Source organism: Mytilus trossulus, chromosome 6 (genome assembly GCF_036588685.1).
Source record: "Mytilus trossulus isolate FHL-02 chromosome 6, PNRI_Mtr1.1.1.hap1, whole genome shotgun sequence".
NCBI classification, from domain to species: Eukaryota; Metazoa; Mollusca; class Bivalvia; order Mytilida; family Mytilidae; genus Mytilus; species Mytilus trossulus.
The window spans coordinates 11,185,003-11,212,570 of record NC_086378.1 but is presented as its reverse complement, the minus strand read 5'-3'; the positions used below and the strand labels follow the sequence as shown (position 1 = coordinate 11,212,570).

Here is a 27,568-nt window from a genome sequence, read left to right as displayed (position 1 = left end):
GCATCAGGTGAAATTTAGCTCGAGATATTCTAATTTCTGTTTAATCTCAACATCATATTAGGCTAAAGATTATATCACTTCTGTAGCATATTTCTAAGGTAATAAGGGTATAATACGTTTTTGCTCTTTAATTTTGTACTTGTTCGGCTTTATAAATATTTTGTTATGAGCGTCACTGATGAGTCGTATGTAGACGAAACGCGCGTCTGGCGTACTAAATTATAATTCTGGTACCTTTGATAACTATTGACTAAGCATAAAGTAAAGCATGTCTAGTAAAAACAAATATGCTACTTTATATTCATATATGAAATGGACTGACTAATAAAAGTCAGGCATTTAATAGCATACCTGGTTTCTCTTTTTAGGTACTCTGTTTCAACTGATCTTTTCTCTCATAGTGTAATTTTATCTGTTAGTTCGACGTGCAAGTATTTTCTGAACTGATGTCTCAGATAGAATATTTTTTCATAGCTAACAATACTTAAACAAATGAGAACCAAATATAATATAAAGGTTAAAACATTTGCAAAATTTCATCACACATATAATAATCAATTGTCAGAATACACATGTACCAATCAACGAAATCTGAAGGAATAACTAGTTTTTCGTGGTAACATCGTTTGGGGTTTTTTTTATTACAAAGATAACAAATGCTCGTCAAATCATTTTGTTAGGCTAACTAAACTCATTGCGTCTTGGTTTTGTTGTCTTATTTTTTATAATCTTTTTATTATTATTATAACTATTAAAATGCTTATTTACAGATTGAAACACGACAAAAATATTTTATTTTTTCCATTCCACTACTCAAAACAGTTCAAGAAAGATGCAGTCATCAACATTTTGGTCTTTAAGATCGACAACATATTTGTTGAGTTTAATGGATTCATATTTCATCAGACAGTCTGTATTGCAACATGAATGAGTTGTGCGTTACTTCTGGTCGATCTATTAGCGCAGGCATATGAAGTAGAATTCATACAGATTATTTTCAAAAATAAAAAGAAGTTTCAAAATGTTCTTTTAATTTCACTTACAGGCATACTGATGATGTACGTTCACTCAAGTATCAACATGTCAATGAGTGTTTTCACTACATGAACCTCAAATTAACGGTATTTCCTCGATATTCATACAGTTGGACGACTGAAAACTAGAATCTTCACAAACGTCTACTTTCAATTTTCCAACGACCCTTTTCAAGAACTTTGTACCTTCGTATGGCGGTAACAATTTCATACGGTATGCCCCTGCATCTTCACACTACCCTTCGTTAACAATCATATTCTACTTACACAATAGTGTAATGAGGAGGACCGATTCAGATCGATATCACACAAGTTTTTACAATTACCATTAGGAATTGATGGACCGATACTCTCAGTGTCTCAACTTACTATCGTCATATTTTCTTTATTTTAAATCCTTAGATACAAATTATCTTCCAACCGTTTGTTACTTTATGAACTAACACGTCATACAAATCGGCTTGGCTGGTAGGTTTTGTACATAGGAGGGTAAATATGTATATTATATTATCATTGTCTCCTCATATATACGCATTCAATTTGATTCTGGACATTAAGCAACCATTAGAATCTTTCTCGATTCGTAGATACAGTGTTAAATTTGATTACATTTTAAACGTGCATATCATTTCATCAAAGTCTTATAATGGACACTTAATAAACACATCTACATAATGTTTATAATGTTACTCTTATCATGAACGTAGTCAAAGTGCTATCATATATCAAAAGCACTCACAAATTAAAATTAGGGTATATTATTTTCGTATAGAAAGAATCAAAAGAGTTGATTTAAGCATTATCATTTACAAGATTTAATCGTTATTTTTTTAATGAAAACAAATTAAACATTTGAGTAAATGTAGATGCGTTGTTCGAAATTAATCGCTGACAACTTTGTGTTGTATCTTCCAAGAATAAGGAAATTACAAAAATGATGATACGATATCATTTCTACATGATCAGAAAAAATTTTGAGAGATAAAGAAGTGGTTTGTGTGTGAAGGGTCTTAAAATAAAAAAATTAAAAAAATTAATTGTAAATTTGCATTTCTCAAGATGACTATCTACTTGTAATGTTATGAGAAGTAGAATTAAGAGATTTACTTTCTTGTTGTGTTTTGGAAGTAGAATTCAGAGTAACACCTACCGTAACTTTTTTTGTTGCATACATCGTTAAAAACCAATGGTATCATAAATGTGGTTATTGCAAAAAAAGAAATCTAACCCCAATTTTTTCCAATTTCATTTTTCTTTTGGCAATATTTTTAATAATTATTTAAGATAGCACCATTTTACGATGTTCTTACGAGTGTTCTACGATTATACAACGTTCATTTCATCAGCGAAACAAGAAGTGACATGCAAATCTTGCAAATACTACATGCAAATGAGGAAGATGGTACCATAGGGATAAATCCTACCAGCAGATGAGGAAGATGATACCATAGGGATAAATCCTACAAGTAGATGAGGAAGATGATACCATATGGATAAATCCTACCAGCAGATGAGGAAGATGATACCATAGGGATAAATCCTACAAGCAGATGAGGAAGATGATACCATAGGAATAAATCCTACCAGCAGATGAGGAAGATGATACCATAGGGATAAATCCTACCAGCAGATGAGGAAGGTGATACCATAGGGATAAATCCTACCAGCAGATGAGGAAGAGGTTCCATATGGATATCCAAACTCAAAAGTCGAGGAACAACTGACAACATCATTAAAAAAAACTTTAAAAAACCAAACAGAAGACATACATGTCTACAAATCAAAACATAAAAATCACAAAGCCTGTATGCAGAAGCTTATTGATATGTAACATAAGTTACTTCGTTCTTTAACTTGCCTTCTAAATTTTTATATTTGAGCATCAATGACAAGTCTTTTGCTGTCGAAACGCGCATCTTGTGTATAACATATAAATCCTAACATCTGGGATAAGTTGATTTAAATATTTGGGATAAACGACTAACTAAAAATGTTATATGCCATCCACTTTGTGAGTGGATATTTAACTATACAAGTCTTAGTAATCATTTAAAATCATTTATTTAAAATCGTACAATATGCATTTGTAAATCATTAAATATATATATAAGTCAAGAACGTTAAATGTTTGAATGCATTTACTATTTGAATAATTGACGTAGTTTGTCGAATTAGAACATTGAAAAACGGTATGGTGTAATTTAAGTGTAATTAAAAAGTAATTTCTGTTAACTTAGAATGCTTTTAATATTTTGACCTGATCCGAGAAAATTGTCCCTCATTACAATATTGGCTTGGTCTGGAGATAAAAGTAATTGGCTGCTTTAACTTAAAAACATATCATTTACATTCAGATCACTAATGAAAAATAAATGGTTTCTATGTCAAACGCTTGCATCATTTAGTTGTAAAGGAGGAATGCTCTCATTGGTTTACAATAAAATAAAAGATAGAACCGCCAGAAGCGTAAGCAAAGAAAAACACTTATAGTTAATGACAGTAATACAGACGCAGTTCCTAAACTAAATTATACACTTTCTTCTATGCATTGGCCTTCAACACAAACTGAACTAATTCGATTGCCCTTCGTTACCACATATTTATTTAAGCAATGTATTATTTTCATTAGACTATATACAAAGCAAGGAAAAAATCATTTCTGTATTTTTGTAATATAAAAACACTTTCTGAGATATACTTTGCTCCTGACAGATTTACAAATGTCAAATTAAGCAATACTTGTTGTCTAAAATGCTGAAATTTATTCTTAGATTTCTTAATTTCCTGTTTACCTCTTACTAAAAATATATGTAGCTTTTTATCTTTTCAGAAGTGTTCTTACTGAAAATGAAGCACATTTAATGTTTGCTTGTGCATAGTAATTGGAATTATTCTTTTTGAAAATTTAATAATACATTTAAAACAGTCATACTTCGTTTATACAGCTCCTTAATTATTCAATAGTAACTATAACTAACTAATTTTGTTGTGGAAATCAGTTTATGTTGAGACTAGTCCTTCAATCTGAGTGTTCTTCGGTCGTTTCTGGTAATATAAAACTGACATCGGGATAAACACACATACTTGAGACAGCGTAGGAGATTCATTATTGATTTAGATTTTTCGTTAATGAACATTTTTAAAAAGCACGACACAAAACAAATAAAAACAACTATCTTTTTTAAATTAGTAGTATTCCAATAGTGCAATTAATTAACTGCTTCGATTTAGAAGCAATTGTTTTAAAGAATAAAAAAATAAGCGAAATAAAACAATATATTAAACAATATATTAATTCACTATTACTCTTATTATGGAGGAAATAAAGGACACTCATAGAGTAATAGGGGAATTGTGTTACATGAATGTCTAAGAATATTAGTTAAGTAATCTACACTAAACACACCAAACGTGGTAATTTACAACCAACTCAGTCAAGAAAAATAAGGAAAGTAGACAACAATAAACTGCTTCGCTGAGCACAGCTGGATACGCCCGCAGAGCTCCAACCTTGATCAGTTGGGACAAAATTGGAAACAATATGCAAGCTAAATACAGGTCTGAATTTGGACTGTCAGTAAATATTTGACATAGCATATGTTACTAAGAAAATGTAGTCAAAGAACTTGAACTTGGTTATATGAATTGAATTTATATTCAATTAAATATTTCTTGATATTGTGCAATACACTATGCTGTTGTGCAAAACTTAGTAAATATGTAAAAAACGAAAGGGATTCGCGTCAAAAGATATAAACTATTCCCTAACGTTTTATGCAAATTGATGAAAGCGAGTTTGAGCTAATGTCCTACATGTTAACGACGGACGGATGGACAACGGTATACCATAATATGTACCATAAACGGGCGTATAAAACGTACTGTCGAGATTATTTGTTAGAAAACTTGGTGCATCGTTTTGTAAGACAATATGCGCTCAATCAAATATGTATTATCAATTATTCGTAAAACACAAAGTGTATTGTCATGTATAGTTGTAAAGATATATTATGAGAAGTATTATTTTTTTCCTTGATACTATTCTCGCTAAAAATGTGAATCAAACGACGATTCGATCAATTCCACCTTCACTGGTTTCATTATCAATTCTTTCTAAACTTCTACAAAATATAAAAAAACACAAAACAGTTTACGATTTCTTCATGCATGTCTAATGATACATTTTCCAAATGGCTTGAGTGGTAAGAAAAGACTTTCATCAAAGTATCCCCAAAGAACCGCAGTCGATATCCTCGTTATAATGACCATCATCGTGATAATTATTATACACATTTGAGGTTGGGTACTAAATTGAACAGAAAACAGAACTAATATCATCATTTTTCTCGTTTTTATTGGAGGCCAAACTGTTGTCTGTAACTATTGAACACTGATTCCCCTCATGCCATGTCTTCTTTTTTTAAAGGTGTTTATTTAAACAATTTAAAAAAACGCCGTTAAATTGAAAGAACCAACTAAAACCAGTCTCTGTCAGAGTTGGATAAAATATCATATACTTCAAAACATATATACGTGTCTTTGGCGCCAGACTTAGTGGTTATTTATATTTTTTCAAGAAATAAAATTTTACAAACACGCAAATAATACTTAAGTATATCGAGGCGGTAAGAAGTCAATATCCTAATTTTTTCATTAGAATCAATTGTCTTCATAATTGACAAATACTGCCAGTGAAAATATACCAGTTTTATGGTTTTTGTGTTCTTTTTTCAATAATTCAACAAGCAAAACGTATATCTTCAAGGTAAAACGAGAAGACTACGCACTTTTCAATAGCTGCTATAATGAAATTTCGTAACTCGTTGTCGCTCTAAGAAGTTCAAGTGTTAATATAATAATGCAATTAAGGAAAAAACAGCCGACTCGAGGACAAACATGCATAACACAACAACCAGCCCGTCAAATATCGCAATCGAAAAGAAAAATGAGTCTGCTCTATATAAAATTATTCAGCCGTTTATCAATTTTTAAATTGTGTTTCCGTTTTATAAAATGTCAGAAAGTACTTTTTGCTATATTATATTGTAGCAATAATGTTTATAGGGACATTTAAACTTCTTATGGAGGTATGCTTTACCTTAGTGACGCAGATAGATCTTATATCATGCACACAAGTTTCTATTCAAACATTGGCATATTACTGTCTCTTTCGAAACAAAAAATCTTGCCCAACTAGAAAACAGATCTTACAAATATGAAAATAAACATTTCAGAGAGAAAAAATAGTGAAAACAATTTACGATTGACAACACAGCCCTCTTATAACTTAAACGTCTTTTCAACCATTCAACTACAACTTTTTTGTTGGCATCTTTGTTGGATTTTTTGTTTGTTTAAATTATTTGGTCAGTTGTTATGTGTTGTGTATGTGATATATGATTGTATTTATAAGTACGTCTGAGTCAGTGACAGATCTACAACAGATTTATCCATCGTATCGCCATCAATGATGGTCAGGTGATACATGGCTGTGTACATTATGTATACTCAACTCGTTTAAACATCAACCCAACAATGTTAGATCTGTAAATTTGCTTTCGCAATTTTTTTTTGTTCTTCCCTCGCCGGGATTCGAACCCATGCTACTGCGATATCGTGACACCAAATCGTTGGACCACACGACCACCTGTGATGTATGATTGTACAGTCTTGCATGCTGGATTCATCAACATGAACCTTTTTTCTTTAAGTATAATGAGTTACTTACCCAATTTTGTCAATACAACGGAACTATAAACAACTGCCATACTAGTTGGATGTTAATCTAGTTCTGAAACCAGCAGTCAGCACTGCGGTGTTGACATGAATACAATTATGTGGTCATTTTTATAAATTTCCTGTTTACAAAACTTTGAATTTTTCGAAAAACTAAGGATTTTCTTAACCCAGGCATAGATTACATTAGCCGTATTTGGCACAACTTTTTAGAATTTTTGATCCTCATTGCTCTTCAACTTTGCATTTGTTTGGTTTATAACTATTTTGATATGAGCGTCACTGATGAATCTTATGTAGACGAAACGCGCGTCTGGCGCACTTAATTATAATCCTGGTACCTTTGATAACTAACTACCATTATTTTTTTTCGGGAAATGCGTGATATAACGATAGTTTTCCACTCGACGTCTGATTTTGTCAGTGTCTATGGACTTTTTCTTTTTGCATTTGCATTGGTCATTTATAACTTGGTATTTCGTTTTCTATTTACAATCTTCAATAATCAAAATGCTCCCAAAAAAGAAAAATCAAATCACATTAACTCAAGGTCAAGGGAATAGTACGAAAAATTAAGACAACAGTAGTAAACCGCTGTTCGAAACTCATAAATCGATAAAGGTTACTGAGGGGAACGCATTAAATATAAGAGGAGAACAATGAAACAACATTAAAATGTAACACACATAGAAACGAACTAAGCATTAAACAAAATCCGATGAGAATAACAAATATAACATCAAAATTAAATACATGAATTTGGGAAAGAAAAGTACCGTGACACGTCTTATAGTAATGTGAATTCACACTCAAATATAAGAGGAAACAAATGATACAAATAAAACACACAAAGTTAAAATATAACACACACAGAAACGAACTAAAACCCATAGGTTGAAAATTTTATCTTAAATGGACGTTGACAATTAATGTGTTAAGGGATTTTTATGTTTCTCCAGGAGCCCGTCGCGGAAGAGAAAAACCAAACATTTTAATTTTCAGTTTAGAACGTGAAAAGAAGAAAATGAATTGTCATTGATAGTCGATAGGTTATTCTCCTTTCTTAAAAAGCTCTTAAATGCGTGATTAGAAGCTGTAGGAGTTTCAACATTTTCTGACCCCAAAATGACATCTGATAAATTGTTTCTTGACCCAGTTCAGAATATACTGAAAAGGAAATAATTTAATTAAACATCTGGACTTTTCACACGCAGTGACATTATATATATAAAGGAAAGATCACTGACGTAAGAATATTGTTGACGTCAAAACGTTTTCAAGATGTGATACTTATCTTCAATAAGGGTAGTATTTCAATTTCAATTATCAACCTTTCAATAAGATATGGTTCTTTCTGGTACTATCATATATCATACAATATAATCATAAATATCACATGTTTTAAAGTATATTCATAAACTCTTTTTTAATCAAATGAACATAACGACAAAGTAAACAAGCAATTGTAATGTTTCTTTAATTAATCTCTGAAACGCAATAAAGATAAAAACAATTTATTTCATTTTATTATTTTATTATTTTTTTCGAAAAAAATCTCACGATCTGCTGTGAAACCAATTTGAATATCATTCCCTTCGAAGGAATATCGCACATTAAATAAATTTTATTATTTTTTACAATTCATTATTTTCCGCTTTATAAATTGTTTATGATCTTGCAACAAAAGGAATAAAAAAAAGTATCATCGATATTGACTCCAAAAAAAAAAGACAACGATAAACGTTTCACTTATCAAAGATGTAAATTGAATACTATTTTGATCCGCTTGTGTTGGAAAATATAATTTAAAATGGAAAAATAATGTTGATGGAGAAGGAACAAGCTTTAAATTCAGTATTTACATCGGCGTAAATCCAGTGATCTGCAAACATTACTTTAATAAGATAAATGAAATAACTTGTATAAATCAATTAATATAGATGAACTGATTATTAAAAAAGAAAAATAAGTAAGGTTGTAGTGAAAAATTAGCAGGAATTACCAAAATAAACTATTGAATTTTATCGAATTTCTAAAATGTTTAGCTTTATGATGTTCACGGCAAACAGGTTATTTTACTATGTCGACAACCTTCATTTTCCCTCTTTTTTTCTTTACGTTTAAATAGGTAAACGTTTTATGATTGCTCGACACAAAATAATAAAAAGCAAGAGTCAAATCTTGTGTATGACTTATGGTTAATTATGAATGTTGTCTTATTATCTTAACGTAGAAGCTTCGCTGCTTGTGGAGCATGTTGTATCTTTATTATAGTGGCTATTTTTAGTTATGTAATTTTCACAGTATTCATATATCTTATGATGTAAAAAAAAAAATAGATACTTGTAGCATGCCTGGGAAATCATCGTTGACGTTCTATGTTGATATTCCTCACTCTGATTTGCAAACAACATGTTCTATTTTTTGTCTAAACCACTCATATTTTCCCTGGTGAAACGAGTCAATCTTCGTTAAACATCATCATAGAGTTAAAACATGCATTCTTCATTATAAAAATAGCTATATTACCCAACACCTAATATTACTACAAGATTAAAAATTCAATTTGCTGTAATTAGGATTATTAAAACGAAACTGTCATATCAATCTGAGTATTTTTAACCCGTTTCTGCCCATGTAGAATTGACATCATGATAAATCGGACTCTTTCCACTGGGATTTCATTACAGAGTCATATTGCATTCAATGGTTACTTTGGTAAACATCAAATAGTGATATTACTTGGGATATATGACTATTTAATGTCGAATGTAACTCTAGAAACATTTCTATCCAAGTGATTTTGAATGTAATTTTCAAATAAAATAATTGCAGCTTTTAAGGTAAAAAGGAATATTCAAAATCGATACACATTATTTTCTATTTTGTAGCTAAACCACTCGTATTTTTGCCTAGTTGAAAGGCGTGTAAACATCATGGTAAAGTGTGTCATGATATAGGGAAGTAAAAATGTTGAATAAAGGTCCATGAAGAGAAAACAAAATAATTAATCTCACATATGTACATGTGTTTTTAAAAAGTTATAGTGTTATTTTTAAGATGTGGTACCAAAAAAAGTAGAGCATAGGAAAAGCGTGCAAATAAGACCTAGATTCAATGATAATTCTTCAAAATAAATATCAATGCAAAAACAATCATGCTGTTACCATAATTTTCAAAATCTTATAGATTAAAATCGGAAATTATAAAATCCTTAATTATAATGTCTTGATTGTAATATTTTTCTTTACAAAAGGAATGCATATTCATTCAGGCACCTTTTTTCTGGATCAAATAAAGTAAACAAAAGTGTATGTCTTCTTATGTACTCAGCATTAAAATCTGCATTTACATTTAAGTTAATATATTTTCTAGAGCCAATATCATATGTTAGTGGAAAGCAGGTGTCACACTACCCATCTCAAGTGGTTTAACTGTGGACTCACAAATACACAATTTATCTGGAATATGTGTGAACGTTAACCTTTATTGATCTCATTTCAAACCTTCCATCACTCTTGTCAAAAAAGGGTATCAAAAACGATTTGTACGAGATAAAAGTAAACATAGAACAATTTCAGAATGATTTGCAGCTAAGCAGAGGTTAATAAATGATGCATGCGTGATTTAATAAAGTGGTGAATATTCTTCAAAGAACATTGTGTCAACATAAAAAAGGGGCGAAAGATACCAGCGGGACAGTCAAACTCATAAATCGAAAATAAACTGACAACGCCATGCCTAAAAATGAAAAAGACAAACAGACAAATAGTACACATGACACAACATAGAAAACTAAAGACTAAAAATAAACAACACGGACCCCACCAAAAATTAAGGTTGATCTCAGGTGCTCCGGTAGGGTTAGCAGATCATGCTCCACATGTGACAATTAACATTTGTATGATTCATAGAATACGTTATTATTTTTTATTATTATCGTCATTATGACTTTGTAGTCTTTGATGTTTATTGATAATGATAAGCGGTGTTGGTTTAAATTAAAGTTTAATTAAAATTCGCCAAAAACAGTATCAATAAACGGTGCTGTTGCTACATATAAACTTTATGTATATCTCTGTATAAATTAAAATACACTATTTCAAACAATATCTTATCAAAACTAAAAGTGATTATTTCCATGAGACACAGATGATGCCACCGCTTGTATATAAAGTTCCAAAGGAACATAACTCAAGAAAGGTAGAAGTGACACTACTCGAATTTGTATTTGATCCAAGTTTTCTTGTAGTTAACATTGTGTGTAAGCTTTATAACATAATATTTGTGTTTTTTTAATTAGCCTTGTTTATCATACCAGTTGCCACAATCTAAAGATAGAGCACGGAAACCAAATAAGGGACGAAAAGATGAAGAAGGGTAAAACTTAATGATACGGGGGGCCATAAAGAAGAATCACATTATAACCATCAGTGGCATACCTGTCAATTAAATTTTAGTTATTTATTAATGAATTGTATAAAAGGTAAAAACGCAAACTAAGCAGAAGGCAAATAAAGGCATCAGTAGTATACAGCTGTTCGGAATTCATAAATCAAATATGAATATTCACTAAATAATAGTTATCAAAAGTACCAGGATTATAATTTTATACGCCAGACGCGCGTTTCGTCTACATACGACTCATCAGTGACGCTCAGATCAAAATAGTTAAGAAAAGCCAAATAAATACAAAGTTGAAGAGCATTGAGGACCCAAAATTCCAAAAAGTTGTGCCAAATACGGCTAAGGTAATCTACTCCTGGGGTAAGAAAATCCTTAGTTTTTTTCAAAAAACACACACAACAAAGAACTATAAAATAACAATAGACGTTTTCCTGACTTGGTACAGGACATTTTAAGAAAAAATGGTGGGTTGAACCTTGTTTCAAAAAATCCAAAAACTGTTATCATGCAAACATCACATTATAAACATTCTTGATGACGGAATAAGTCGGACTTTTTATCTTGACGTATACGATACGTGTGTCCCTGCATACGAAACGTCATAAAAATTGATTACTTAAGTTTGCTAGGGAAACAACGTATTTTTCAATAAGGTGCGCTCTACAATGTTTGTTTATGAACACACTTTATATTATCAAATTAGTTTAAACTGAAAACAATATACTTTTAATGGTTTTTACACTTTGGTGTTATTATTTCTGCGATCTATCTGCTACTATAACATATATTTACAACAACAAAACATTGACAGATGCAATTAATTGCTATGAAAATTGATTAGTAAATAGTACGTTCTCTTCACTAGAGTATTGAAAAGCAAGCCCATGAAACACAAAGATATCCAATTTATAGTAAACATGTATGTTTCATTCAAAGCAACCACATTCTCATGTTTAAAAGATCTAGATTTGAAATTAACGTTTACACTTGAAATAATTTAATGTGGATATTAGTATTTACAGAAACATATCTGTTAAATTTTATCAATATAGATCATATTATCACACTTATGATTAATGCGTTTTTTCTTCGAGTAACGAAAGTGTATTCAAGTTCACAAGAACTAAAATACAGTGTTTTGACTTAAATTATCATAATTCTTCGCAAAATAAACGGTATACATATAAGTATATAAAGTGTAGAATCATCAGTTGGCAAGCATATGTACCAGCATTACCAGCCAACAAATGAACGCGTGATTAAGAATAGCGCTTGTAATGTTTGATAAAACAATCATTGATATAAATATTTCCAACTTGAAGAAACATGTCGTTTGTTTATTTTAACTATTGAATCGATGAATAGAGGTGATATTAGGTACTGATAATACATTATTATTCGTCGAATACCTACTTTCGTGGATTTTGTCGCATCAGTTGAACCACGAAATTAAATGTTTACCGAACGATTAATTTTATAGAGGTTTGCATGCATACTTTATCAAAATCTGGAAGCTGAAAATATTCACAAACATGAAATATAACAAAATGAGACCACTATCCACCCAACAACGAGTAAATGAGGTGTTGGTAAGTAATTACAGACTAACAAAATGTGTACCCACCAAAATAATAAATCTTAAATATTGAGTTTTTTCATTCATTTATGCATTCGTGATATAGCTTGCTCGTCTCGATTTCTTCATTGAAAGGATAATATAAAACGTTTAAATTGTATGTGTTTCTTATCAGCTGAAAACGCTGTATTCATGCCTTTATGAGCAATGTGTTTGAGTAGTTATGAATAACATGATCATCTTTTCGGGTTGGTATTTAGTTGCAAAATTCAGAATTGAATATTCAAGTGACTTTTGTTTAAAGTCCCCGTCAGTTTATACTTTAAAATGAAGCCATTGAACACATCTAAGATTTGAATATTTGTCTTTAATACTTTGCAACAGTTTCTTTTGCAGAATGCTATATGAACTGGAATTGATTAAGAAATAAAATCGCATGTGTATGTTTCACTTTTTGTAACATTAACAAGTCATTTGACATTTTGTCAAACCAAAAATGGCACGAATGGTTTTTTTACCTATGCAACTCTGAAATTAATGCTTTCGAACGTAAAAGTAGGAAAAATAAGCATGCATCTGATTCAAAATAACAATATATGAGACATGAATGCATACTTTTCTCTGTCTGTTTGCCCTAAAGAAACCCGATGGAAGCAATTTTTTGGAAGGCATGGTTCAGAAGTTATTGTTTGCCTGACAAATGCAAACATGGAGGTTCGAAAACATAATAAACCGGTTTTAAACGAAGATAATAAAATGAAAAGAAAATGAAGATATTATTCAGCAAATAAAACTGCGAAGTCATGTTGTTTATTTTATATCTTCGATAAATACAATATCACTTTTTTAAGCAGCTGTTTATCACTCAATGAGGTACTGTACTCTCTAGACTTTTACAGTTGTATGTGATGTTTTCTGTTATACTTCATCAATTCTGTTAAAATTAGGTAATACGAAAATAAAATAGGAACAAATATTTAATTACTCATTAAATTCAGTTCTGAAAAGGCAACAATCAAAGATGCACTTTATTAGCTCCTACTTGTACTTTACAATAGAAAATAACTAGATATATCGGTTAAGCAATAACGAATGGTAATCAATCATTAATTAAAAGACCATGTTGATTAGATTACCAGTACGTATGATGCCTTCGTATGTCGCAGTTATTTCGAAATATCCCTGAAGTTCCTAAAATGCTATTACTAAGCATTGTCTGGCTAAAATATTAATCATGCACAAAAATACTAACAGTACATTTTGAATTATTCATTTGCCACATGCAATTAAAAGATACATGCCATCAAATCCATAAAAGAAGTGGTCTTGTCTAATTTTCAATGATGTTTCATTACTAAAAAAAAACAATTTCGATCATGATCATGAGCATTGATTTGTAATTTAAATAGAGATATATTAACTAAAAAAAATAAAATGTACGCTACAGCATTAAGCATAAGATAACTATATTGCATTGAAATGTTTAGACTAACAATTAAGCATTTTGAAAAGAAAAGTTATAACACTTTCATGCAATAAAATATAAATACATTCAATTCCCTTCAACTAGTTACACGCAAAACAACCATTTAAAAGATATATGATTGTATTTACAAAGAATGCACACGCTAAAAAGTCTCGCCTACTAAACTTATTATGATTGAATAACATGTCTAATGCTTTCAAGATCATGATCCATAAAAATGAGGCCAAGGTCTACATAATTTCAAAATAAATAAGCGAACTTTAGTTCTACGAAAACATAAAGTCCTTTAATATGCATAGATACAATGAAAAGTAAAATCACAAAAATACTGAACTCCGGGAAAAATCCAAAAAGGAATGTCCCTAATCAAATGGCAATACCAAAAGCTCAAACACATCAAACGTATGGATAACAACTAGATAAATCAAATATAAACTATTCTCAAATTCACCTATAATCCATGCTACATAAACGATTTTCTAACGCGTACCAATAAAGCCAATAGTAGTATACCGCTGTTTAATAATCATAAATCGATTTAACTGAACCAAATGCGAGTGACAAACAAAAACTTTGGGAGTCACATAGCTGTAAGAGGAACAACCGGAACAACAGAAACAATGAACTGCTATACAAACAAATACCAACATACATAGAAAGGGACCAATTAATTACAACTGCCATATCAATACCGGTATTAATTGAAATTCGGCGATGGTGATATCATAAAAGTTACATATCTTATAAAATTTGTAAGGGTTCCGCGGAACCCAGTGTCTCGCCTACTTTTGCTGTAAATCGCAGGCTCAACAAAAATGAGGAAAAAACTCAAAAAATATTCCTTTTGATACAATCTTCTGATTGTAAGAAGCTTCTGTCCAAAATCCAGGATAGTTAATGAATCTAATAGATGTTTTAAAAACAACTGCAGACTGTACATGTATGTATGTTTAACTGGAAGAAAATCTAAGACCATTTAAAAGTAAAATACGGAAAAAAGGGATTTATTTTTTTACAAACTTTACTTCTTAATACTATTTTATGATCATTATTTAGCTTCTGTCAAAGTTTGGTACAAACCCAGGATAGTTTAAGAAAGTTATTAAAATTCTAAAAACTTTAACCAGAGAGTGAATGTGTTGTTTCCCCGTAGAAGAACTAAGTCCATTTAGAAGTAAAATTCGGAAAAAATGGAATTTTAGTTTTACAAAATTTACTTCTGGATACTATCTTCTGATCGTAAAGAAGCTTCTGTCCAAGTTTGGTAGAAATCTAGTATAGTTTAAGAAAGTTATTAAAATTTCAAAAACTTTAACCAGAGAGTGAATATTTGTGGACGACGCCGACGACGACGACGCCACCGACGACGACCGAATGTAGGATCGCTTAGTTTCGCTTTTTCGACTAAAGTCGAAGGCTCGACAAAAACAAACTTGTGTAAGCCAAACGCCACCACGTCAATAACGATTACAACTACTGATGGTTAATGTTCTATGCACTATTCTAATAACAAAAATGTTGCATAATGATCCCACGTATGACGGCATGTCTTTGCAGTGTAATGCATTTATGTGCCTTGAGTGTTTGTATCTGTCTGATGATAATACTTTACCTGAGGACTATGGCACTTTTATGTCCAATAACATAATTGGAAGAACAGGAAAGTATTTACATTTATTCAAAACTGGATTCCTCAACTGGTAACATTCAAGCCAATAGTATCTGTGTATCTAAATGTATATACATTCATAAATAAAGATTTCTATGAAACGACTAAGAACTTCGAAATTGTTTTATTCATATATCAGTGTCATTAACAACATATACACGATCTAAACTAAATAGTTAATACTATAAGATGAATAGTGATGCCAGAAAATACTGAAGACTAGCTCAAAGTAATTCAAATGTACATACAAAACTCTGTAGTGTGTTATACTCTCTGATATCAGACGAAGTGTCTCAAAGAAGTACAGGTACACAAAGTATAACATCAATTACACGTTCAAAGCTGAAAAGCCGCGAACTAAATCAGCAGGGGAAAAAATACGACTGTTTCAAATTACAGGTAAAGCTAAGGATAAATATCAATGATGTTTAAATAAATTTTTTCCAGAAAGAACAAAAAATATTTTTAAAATAAAATGTTGGTTCAGTATATCTTAACTTACATCTAGAAATTGACAATGAAGGTCGGTTGAAAACAAAACTTTACGACAAAAGAGATGATTTCAGCTTTCCTATTGTGAACTTTCCATTTCTAAGTAGCAACTTCCCAAAAGCGCCTGCATACGGGGTATATATCTCCAAATTGATACGATATTCCCGTGCTTACATTTCCTATCAGGATTTTCTTGATAGAGTGTTGCTGCTCACAAGAAAGCTATTAAACCAAGAGTTCAAAATAGTGCAGTTGAAATCATCCCTTCGTAAATTTTAAGGACGCCATCACGAGTTGGTTGACCCTTGTGGAATAACCGTTTCACAAATGATATCGGATATGTTCCTTACGTCGTAACTACAATCCCCTTCCCTTTCATGAAAATGACCTATCGAATTAGACTATTTACCGAATTTGTTATCACATAGGCAACACAACGAGTGCCACATGTGGATCAAGATCTGCTTACCCTTCCGGAGCACCTGAGATCACCCCTAGTTTTTGGTGGGGTTCGTGTTATTTATTCTTTAGTTTTTCTATGTTGTGTCCTGTGTACTATTGTTTGTTTGGTATTTTTCTATCATTTTTAGCCATGGCGTTGTCAGTTTATTTTAGATTTATGAGTTTGACTGTCCCTTTCGTATCTTTCGTTCCTCTTTTATAACACTAGTAATGATGTGTTTTTTTCTGAAAAAAAATGCTCCTATTAAGAAAGTTTAGTTACAAGGAATTTATTACGATCATGCTTGCTTTATTGGCATCATAATAGTTTTTCGTTGACAAGTATTATAATTACATGTTACAATAGATTACATGGGAAAGATTAGCAAAAACAAAACTAACTCAATAAATAACAAAATTGTATTATGTTACGTGATTTTTAGTATTAACATTTAAAAAAAAAAAATAATAATCTAACAAAAACGTCAATCCTTTTCATACAATATGTCAAGGTTGTGATTTGCAGGACACCAAAATAAATTCAGATAAAAAAAAAATGAAATGTCAAAGAAGGCGGTAAACAGTTGAGGGGCAGTAAATAATACACAACAAAGAAATGGGTTGCTCGTTCACTATATTCAACTTCCTTCAATGCGGGGTTAGGAAAATATCATTAATCACAAAAACAATTCCTGACAGGAATATACTTTAGGTCGATACCACTGTTGGTTGAGTTTTATTCCCCGAGGGTATCATCAGCCAAGTAGTCAGTGTTGACATGAATTGTCATTGATATGGTCATAATTATAAGTTAACTTTTACAAAACTTTGAATTTTGAAATACTTAAGACTTTTTTAACTCAGGGATTACTTTGGCTTTATTTGGCCAAACCTTAAGGAATTTTTGGTCCTCACTGCTTTTCAACTTCGTACTTTATTTGGCCTTTTTAATATTTTTTTTATAATCGAGCGCCCTTAATGAATCCTTTGTAGCATCTGGCGCAAATACACCAGTTAAATCCTATGATGAGTTTATATACATATAGTAGGGATTGAATACCTTTATCGGTACTAAATCACAACCCACTGTGCCAAGGGGCAAAAGATACAAAATAGGAAAATATCATTTGAATTGAAACAAAACATTTAAGTAGTCCTTAATTGAATTTATAGTCGTGGTCAAAAAACACATCCTTTATAAAAAGTACTTTTGGAAAATGAAAATATAATAATGTATACTGTATTAGTGAAGTTTTTAAGAGAATCCATTACCTTACATTAATCAAAATGATAAAACATTTAAGTGTTCAATGGCACAGTGGAGTTGTTAATCAATCATGTAGAAATATTCTACTATTTCTATAAGTACTTGTAAGTGTTTTGTATTCATTTGCCCTGTGATGCAATGTTAGAGTAGCGACATAATTATAAAGATAGAGGTAAATCATATAAACGGTGGGTACTGTATTCAATCCCACGTGTTTTGAGGAATTACTCTCACCGGAGTAATCAGAAAGGGAAGAAAAACATTTGTTACAACCAAAATCATTAGAGGGCACAAATAATGGACTAAGATCTAATTTGAATGACAGATTTCAACCCGTAGTTTCAGTCCATTCATGTAAAGCACACCATAAAATATCCTAAGCGTGTACTATGTTACACAATAAACTACTGTTGAACCTCAACTTTAAAAAAGAAAACATAAATCTTTTAAAAATATATCTCTAAATTATCGAAATTGACATTTTAATACAACAGCTTGTCATTTAAATTATAAAACTGAATAAATAAAATATCGGTTTCATTTATAATTCAAAAGTAATTTCATCCGCAGAAATAAGGTTATATTTTAACGTAGTTATTTGTATCAAAATATGTTGAAATGATTCCAATGATTTCGTTGTTTCTTGAAAGTTTTGATAAAAAGATATGCTTGAAAAAAAATATATATTAACAACTACCAGACAAAAATTTTAATTATTTGAAGTCATACATCATCTTTTATTTCTTAACTCATGTTGGGTACCCATATATAAGGGAACTTTAAGGAACAAAAAAAAACTACAGATACACAAGTAATATCCATTGTGTTTGAAGTGCAAAAAGTTTTGTTCTTCTTTTAACTGGTGGATTCCTTCTAAAACAAACAGGTGCGTGATGGGCAGTATTTGAGATTCATAAATTTTCCGTTAAATAAGAGATGCTAAATCATTGAAGTTTTACAGTTGAAAAGATTGACTTGCAGGATAATGATCAAAGAGCTTCATAGCTTGGGTTCGAAATATGGCAATGATGTCTTTCTCTTATATGAACTGATGCCGTCAACATACTAGCTCTAGTAATCGATCAATTCTACTTGAATCTTGTTACATATTTGATACTGGCCTTCTGTGACTTCGATCCCCTCTGCCCTTAAAACACATCCAATATATCTTAATTGTAATGTAAATCGTTTTTTAATTTGCGAAATTATCTTTCTGACTCGTACTTTCAATTCACAATTCTCTTTAAAGAATCATGCGGGAATCGTTTAACTCAAAGTATCTAATGCTATTCCTTATAATGATGAAGGTATAGAACAATATTAGATATTCTACAGAAAGACTAGAGAACTTATTTCTTGCATTGGTTCGATGACATTTCCTATTATTTTCTTTTAAAATTAAGTTATGCTCATTTCCTGGGTTCAAGGATGATTTTACTTCTGTTTATTGTTTATTCAAGAAACATTTATTCAGTCCTAGAGTAAATGCCAACATCAGTTTATCATGTGTCTTGTACGATGTAACACCTAGGCCACCGTAAAACAGTTAATATTAATTCAGGGCAACACTTACAGAGTTAATATTATACCTAGGCCACACCTAGGCCGCCGTAAAACAGTTAATATTAAGTCAGGGCAACACTTACAGAGTTAATATTATACCTAGGCCACACCTAGGCCGCCGTAAAACAGTTAACATTAAGTCAGAGCAACACTTACAGAGTTAATATTATACAAAGGCCACACCTAGGCCGCCGTAAAACAGTTAACATTAAGTCAGGGCAACACTCACAGAGTTAATATTATACCTAGGCCACACCTAGGCCACCATAAAACAGTTCAAATTAAGTCAGGGCAAGACTTCGAGAGTTAATATTATACCTAGGCCACACTAAGACTGTAAATGTTAAAAATAGGCAAAACAAAGACAGTTGAAGTTGCACTTAGAGAGTAAATCTTACACCTGGTTTATACTGAAAAGTAGACAGTATACCAAGGTCACTATAAGAAGTTAATAGAACACCTAGGCCTCACTCAGACATTGCATTTCACACCTATGCCACACTTAGACACATTATGTTACACCAAGTTTACACAGTTTACCAAACTAAGGCGGTAAATGTTATACGTAGACAATACTTAAGTAATATTTCACCTAGTCTACCCAGAGAGTTAATGCTACGCCTAGGTCACACTTAAAAAGGGTAAATGATATACCTAAGCCTAAATGAAACAATTAATGTAACTCCTAAGCAGCAATAAGACAGTTAATGTTCTATTTAAGCATCACACTAAAAGTTAATGTTGCACCTAAACCACACTAAGAGAGGTAATGTTACACCTTGACTACGCTTACAGAATTAACGTTGTACCTAGGTCACACGAAGAAAGCTAGTATTACCACTGGGCTACGCGTACAGAGTTTATGTAATACCTAGGCCACACTACATTATACCTAGGCCACACTAAGTTTACATTATTTTCCTATTCATAAAAATAGCTGTAAAACAGCTTAAAGTTTTGTCATCAAGTATTTATTTTCTGACATGTTTTGTTAATGCTTTATCATTTCAAGGATCAAACAATGCAGTTGGTCATCATCATTATCAGATAATCATTCAATTAACTTTCAAGTCAAATGTACGCAAATAATATAAAGCCAAGTTTTCCAGTCGTTTCATACTTATCTGCAAGAACTCCAAATTAACAATGATTTAAATTCGACCCTGCAGATCCATCTTTGGTTAGTTCTATAAGAAATCCTTTTCAACAAAGAAATACAGTTTACAATCCTCTGCATGTTCTTGATATTGTCGAGTTTTGTCAATTCCTATATTTATAATAAACTATGAACGACTAGAATATTGCTCCATCATGTGATGATTTGCTTTTCGTCAGTATTTGTTCTTTTGATTCGGTATATTCCGTATGTATTTACTAGATTACAACTGTCGCCTCTCAATTATGTATTTGCATTATTAATGCATTTGCAAGCGTCTATAACGCATATAAATACCAACAACAGATCTTACCAGTAGTCTTTTTTAATCAAAATACGGATATTGCTTCAATTCAACCCTAAACCTTTCGAAAGTTGGATATTGCATTTTTTTAATAAAGACCGTCATTTAATGTCGAAATATGCATTTATTTTTATATTAATCATAAGCGTCCAACTGAAAAATTTAAACAATGTTCAGACCATATATTCTAAAACGACAACACCCATTTTTAGATTTTCACACGAAGGATTCAAAACACAACACAGGAAGGGAGACTGCAAATGAGTTTTTTAATCATGTTGCCCATTTCAAACTTAAAAAGCTCTTTTAAAACAACTATAAGATTAAATTTGACAAGTATGATTTTTTTTTAATCCTGTTGCCTGTTTTAAACTTAAAAAAGCTCTTGTAAAACAACTATAAGATTAAAGTTGACAAGTATGAGTTTTTTTAAATCATGTTGCCCATTTAAAACTTTAAAAGCTCTTTTAAAACAACTATAAGATTAAAGTTAACAAGTATGAGTTTTTTTAATCCAGTTGCCCATTTTAAACCTAAAAAGCTCTTTTAAAACAACTATAAGATTAAAGTTCACAAATATGAGTTTTTTTTAATTATGTTGCCCATTTCAAACTTTAAAAGCTCTTTCAAAATAACTATAAGATTAAAGTTGACAAGCATTTCAAGAGAATGATGAGTAAAAGTGAGGTCTAAAGCTTGGAAAGAACAAATAGAAAAATGAAAATTACTGTTCAGATAATAATAAAAGAAATATTCCGATAGACTGCAATGTGCAAATATCAATGCATGTACTTCATCAAATTGAACAGTTTAAATGATTTTCCTGTCAGTTTTGGCTCATATTGGCATATAGCATAACTATCAGAAGGTGAAAAGTTATTTCTTGCAGGCTTTAATTGAAAACTGCAGGCAATTGTTTCTATAATAAAGAGAGAATTCTTTCATTTTTTTATTTCCGTCTAAATCACTATTTCTCTTAAGTTCAATATTATTTCGTCACTTAAAACATGTCTGAATTGAAAAGATTGTGACACATTATAGATAAGTATTACAGTTTTATTCTCCAAATAACTATAGTTATTGAACACCGTACAAACAAACAGATATTGGAAAAACAGGAACAATGTATTTTCTATATCTTGCTTTCCCTTTCTGTGTTTGATAGAATTCCATGTGCATGTACTACTTAATATTGTCGAGTTTTGTCAATTCCTATATTTATAATAAACTATGAACGACTAGAATATTGCTCCATCATGTGATGATTTGCTTTTCGTCAGTATTTGTTCTTTTGATTCGGTATATTTTTTTTTTTTTTATAAATGATAACTTCAAATTACCCCTTTCTAAACAAATGTCTTCTAAAAAAATCAAAAACATTCAGCAAACTTGAAAACGTATACTGAAACTCATCAACCAAACCATTATATATTTAAATTACACATACTATGATCATCCAAAACATCAAAAAGAAAAATGCCTGTGTCAATATTACCTAACCATTATAATTTAAAGTAAAAAAAAGCTCTTTAAGCTCCAGAAATTGTTAAAATTGATAGTGTACTTATATCTAATCTTTTAATAATGTATAAGAATTGTCTGACAATAAATTTTAATAAACATGCCTCTGAACAGACATATCAGATGATATATATATAAAGAAGCTAACAAGATACAAAAGCAGATGACTAACAAGAATAAGTCCATAGAATATGAATGCCCAACTCGTATTAACATTTGCTCACTGAACCGAGAAATTTTGGTGAAAACTCTAATTTGGCATTAAAAACAACTTTTAAAAAAACCACCGTGACCAAACACTTATACTGAATTGACGGTCGGACGGCCGGACACGTAGACCTTAAACATAATGCCCCCTATGTAGGGTATAAAAAAAAATGCAGTTATTTGTCTAACAACAATATATCATGAAATTACAAAAATATACGAAAAAGGTCAAAAGCATGTTATAACACGTCTATTATAAAGACTAGCATGTCAACACTGAGGTTGTGAGCTCGAATCTTTCAGAGAGAAGGGGCACACGACTGAAATCTTAATTGACTAGAATTGTCAATTTTCTAAGTGAGACGGGTGCTGGCACATGATGACTTAAACAAAGGAGAAAAATCATTCAGTTGGAATTATTGTACAATTTAGTAAATTTCACCGTTTTCATTTAGTGGTACTCTTTTTTTCTTTTTCTGTTTTACCTGTCTTTCATATAAATGATAACATGAGTGGAATGTTATGCGATACAAGCATTAGCCTTTCAAAAAGGGCTATAGTTAACTATTAGCTGATGAAAATGGAAAGTGCTCTCGCTTTGTAGATTAATTCATTTACTAGAATAGCAACGTGCATTAATCAACAAATTTTACCACACACGTGAGGTCATACGTCATGAAGTAGTATATAAATATATTGTTTAACGTTGTTGTTTACTCCAGAAAATTCGACTATTTAGAGATAAGTTACCTGAGAAAAATCTAGTTGATAAAATAGAGAGGACAAATCTAATACTCTACGGGATTGAAGGACATTTACTAGGTTTGGATTGTCCTAACCAATCAATAAACTTTGATTATTCACGTCTGGTAATATCTTCCAATCAGGTAGCAAGAAAAATTTACACACTAATTGTCAATCGTTCAATTCTTAATATCGACTCCTAGGAGTCGATAATAAAACGAGCTTTAATCGGACAGGTTTCACAAGATATTTAGTATAACGTACATAATGGAAAAGAAACAATGTGTGGTATCAAACAATGACACAAAATCAGTACGTGCACAGCACAACACGCAAAAAAGTAAATAAAACATCGTTTGACATGTCAGTGGTGCAGAAATTGTATCGATGTAGTATATAAAATTATGGCAAATCAAACTCACGCAATATTGTTATGTTGTTGGTATGACCTTCAGATACTTTTCAAATTTTTCTATTCCAAATCGTTTTAAATAATTACATCTATGGAACATAACCATTTTGGTTTTCCAATACGAAAACAAACAATTAATTATCATCTTATCAAATCAAAGTTCACTTGAAGGAATAACTTCCTCATCGCCATTTAATTCTCGGCAGCCAATAAATAGGCATGCAAAACCAACAGACATTGCGTAACTTTCATATTTTTGTTTTTGTTTTTGTTAAGTGTCCCTTTTCATGAAAAAAGGTTTTGGTAACATGGTATATAAGTCTGCGAGATTAGTTTGCTACACTCTTGATTGAAATTTGCAAATACAAAATTTACCACTAAAACATATAAATCAAAACTATATCCATTCATAGCATCACTGATTCTTCTTTCTATGAGAATGGTAAACAACATACAATAATCTAATTTTAATGTTCATTTGAATTACAATTTCTATTCTAAACTGGTATGACCTCTCTGTGATGTTCACAATAATTTGGTTAGTTTCATCACTAAGAATCAAATTAAAATCACTTATATATCAAAAATAAAGTGCCTCTTAAAGTGCAACAAACAGAATACTATCAATCATTTTGTAGTTCATTTGTCATAATGATGGCATCATTATTTTGTTTCTGAATTTCTATTTGTTTCTATAAAATCAAATAGGAGTTTGACACTTGTCAAGAGTTAAGTAGTAATGCACTTATTGATGAAATGATTACCAATACAGTTCTGATTTAGACAAAAGGAAATGCCACAAAGCCGTCTAGGTTCTACAGCATATTTATCAATATATTGCACTTTCAGGACTAATGGTATAGAAACAATGTCTACCTTTCTTTCAAAGTCTTTAAGATGTAAGCCTACGCGGCTGCAGTTAACACCGGATCACTATCCCTTTATCGAGCTTACTGCGAATAAAGTCGCCGGCTCGACAAGAATTAATCAATTGCATTTTCTGTATCAAGAAAACTTTTAAACTTTAAGATAGTTAAATGGTTTTGATATAATCCTGTTATCTGATTATCATGCAGTAATCCTTCTTTTTCCTTTTGTCACAAAATACCTTCTAAAGATAGAAATCAATATGGTTGATTCTACAAGTCTGTGCATGTTTTTTTTATCTTTATTTTTGCTATTTTACTAATGCTTTAAAACTAAATGAATGCTAATTTCAATTTAAAACAACCATTACAAACCCTCCAAAACAGGACAATACCTAAAATGTATTTTGTTAGTTTAGTGATAAAAAAGAGGGACGAAAAATACCAAAGGGACAGTCAAACTCATAAATCGAAAATAAACTGACAACGCCATGGCTAAAAATGAAAAAGACAAACAGACAAACAATAGTTCACATGACATAACATAGAAAACTAAAGTATAAACAACACGAACCCCACCAAAAACTAGGGGTGATCTAAGGTGCTCCGGAAGGATATGCAGATCCTGCGCCACATATGGCCCTTGTATGCGAATCACAGAAATTTGTAAGATAGCCATGACCTGGAATATCTCGATATCTGTATTTCAATTTGAACTTAGTGGGTGATCATGACATTGCAAAAAAATATTTCAACATCTTCCAATGCAGTTTATCTCGTAGTAAATGTGTGATATCTTTAATATTCACCAGGAATTACAAAGTTTCAAATAAGCTTATTAAAAATTTTATTATATGATAGAACTTTAGCTTCACTTGGATAGTTACAATGGGTGCTGAAATTCAAAATTCAAAAATATGCTTGGTTTTAAATTCAAGCATTGGAGTCAACGCATACACCTTGTATCGCTCATTTTGAAATTCATGCGATTCTATCAGTTTTTATTAGTGACTGATTTTTTTGGGTATCTTAATCGAATTATGAAATTTAAACATGCATTAAGTACAGTTGCCTTAACGAATTGCAATTTTATTACCACACAAACTGATGGTGTCTACTGACGATAATATACTATCCTCCAGTCATAAAAACATTATTAGAAAGTCAGGTTCTTTTACAGTGACATTTAAATCCTTTAAATGACATTGACGGGACAACAAACATACAAAGCATCAAATCAATAATAGTATTGAAGGCGGTAAAAAGTTCTAATGTTGACATGTTATTGTTAAAGAAATGCGTATAGGACGAGACAAGGAACAGATATCAAACATGTTTTTTTTTATATTCATTACACTAGGATTTAATATTCGGTTGGAGAGCTAAATTAAAAGAGCTACATGGAAGATTTTATTCCAAAGCTCTGATAGTTTTAATGAGACAAAATATATACATTTCAGCGTTAGTCTTACTTTGAAACACACTTCACACAACTGCATGTACTAATCATGTCGCCCTTTGATACTTAGGCAACGACATATTGGCTATATTTTATCAAAAGTAAGTTAAAAGAATAACTTATTTTTGGTGATATCCATTTGACGTGACTGTGTACTTATATATCTCATTATTGTGTTATTGATCTATGATCATTTTTGAATACCTGTCTTTCATTTTATCTAACGTGGTTTGTTTATATGCCTTTTTGTGTTTCTTTGATACATATGACGTGGCTCTGTACTTATACATCCCGTCATTATGGTATTTTTCTATGATAATTTTAGTATTCTTGTCTTTCATTTTTGCTGATGTTCTTTGTCTACATGCCTTTTTGTGCTTCTTTGTTACATATTTGATTGTTTTTATAGTGATGGGGATTCTAACACAATGCTGACTGCTGTTCCTCTATATTTGACATTTTTACCCATTATGTCTTTTTTGTTGTTCAGAGATCATGGTCAATATAATTGAATGTGATGCCATTGTCAAACAAGTGAGAGGTTTAGCAAGCTACAAAACCAGGTTTGATCAAAAATGTTCTACATAAGATAATGTCTGTACCAAGTTAGGAATATGACGGTTGTTTTCCATTAGTTTGATGTGTTTGAGCTTTCGATTTGCCTTTTGATTAGGGATTTTCTGCAGAGTTCAGTATTTTTGTGATTTTCTTTTTCCTCTGTTTTCCGAATCTTTCAGTATATTACAAAAATAATCTGTATTGCTAAAACACATTTTAAATGCTGCTATTTCAGTCCAAAGTATTATTATTCCTGCTTTCCAATTAATTCTTGATAGCGAACTTATTAAAAGATGTCTGATAAATACATGAGTCAATAATTAACATCATTTAATAACGAGGATCTTTGTTTTACAGTCACTATTGATAATTACACTTGTGTTACGTTCCAAATCGTCAATTGGCCAATTAGGAAAATAATTAGTTTAGCAACCTTTTTATTATAAGCAAGTATTTGTTAATTATTACAATTTCCTCATTACAAAACAAAAAAAATTTATAGATAAAAAAAAAAATGTAATGCAAGTACCGCATTTTTTTTTTAAATTTCTTCATTATAAAAGCGACCCATTTCTACACCAGTTTAATTTTTTTCTGTGTGATAATACTTTGACAAGTTATATTCTTCAACAAAATGTTCTTTTTTAGCTAATGATGACTGTAATGGTAT

At 31.0% G+C, this 27,568-nt stretch overlaps 2 protein-coding genes across 5 annotated transcripts in view; one reads left to right on the top strand and one right to left on the bottom strand.

The window, feature by feature from the left end:
* Window positions 1-27,568, top strand: part of LOC134720795 (chromosome transmission fidelity protein 8 homolog) — a 211,064-nt gene that overhangs the window by 106,415 nt on the left and 77,081 nt on the right. The gene's annotated exons all lie outside the window — the stretch shown is intronic.
* The window catches only part of LOC134720791 (alpha-2-macroglobulin-like protein 1), a 300,001-nt gene that overhangs the window by 207,137 nt on the left and 65,296 nt on the right, over window positions 1-27,568 (bottom strand). The window lies entirely within an intron of this gene.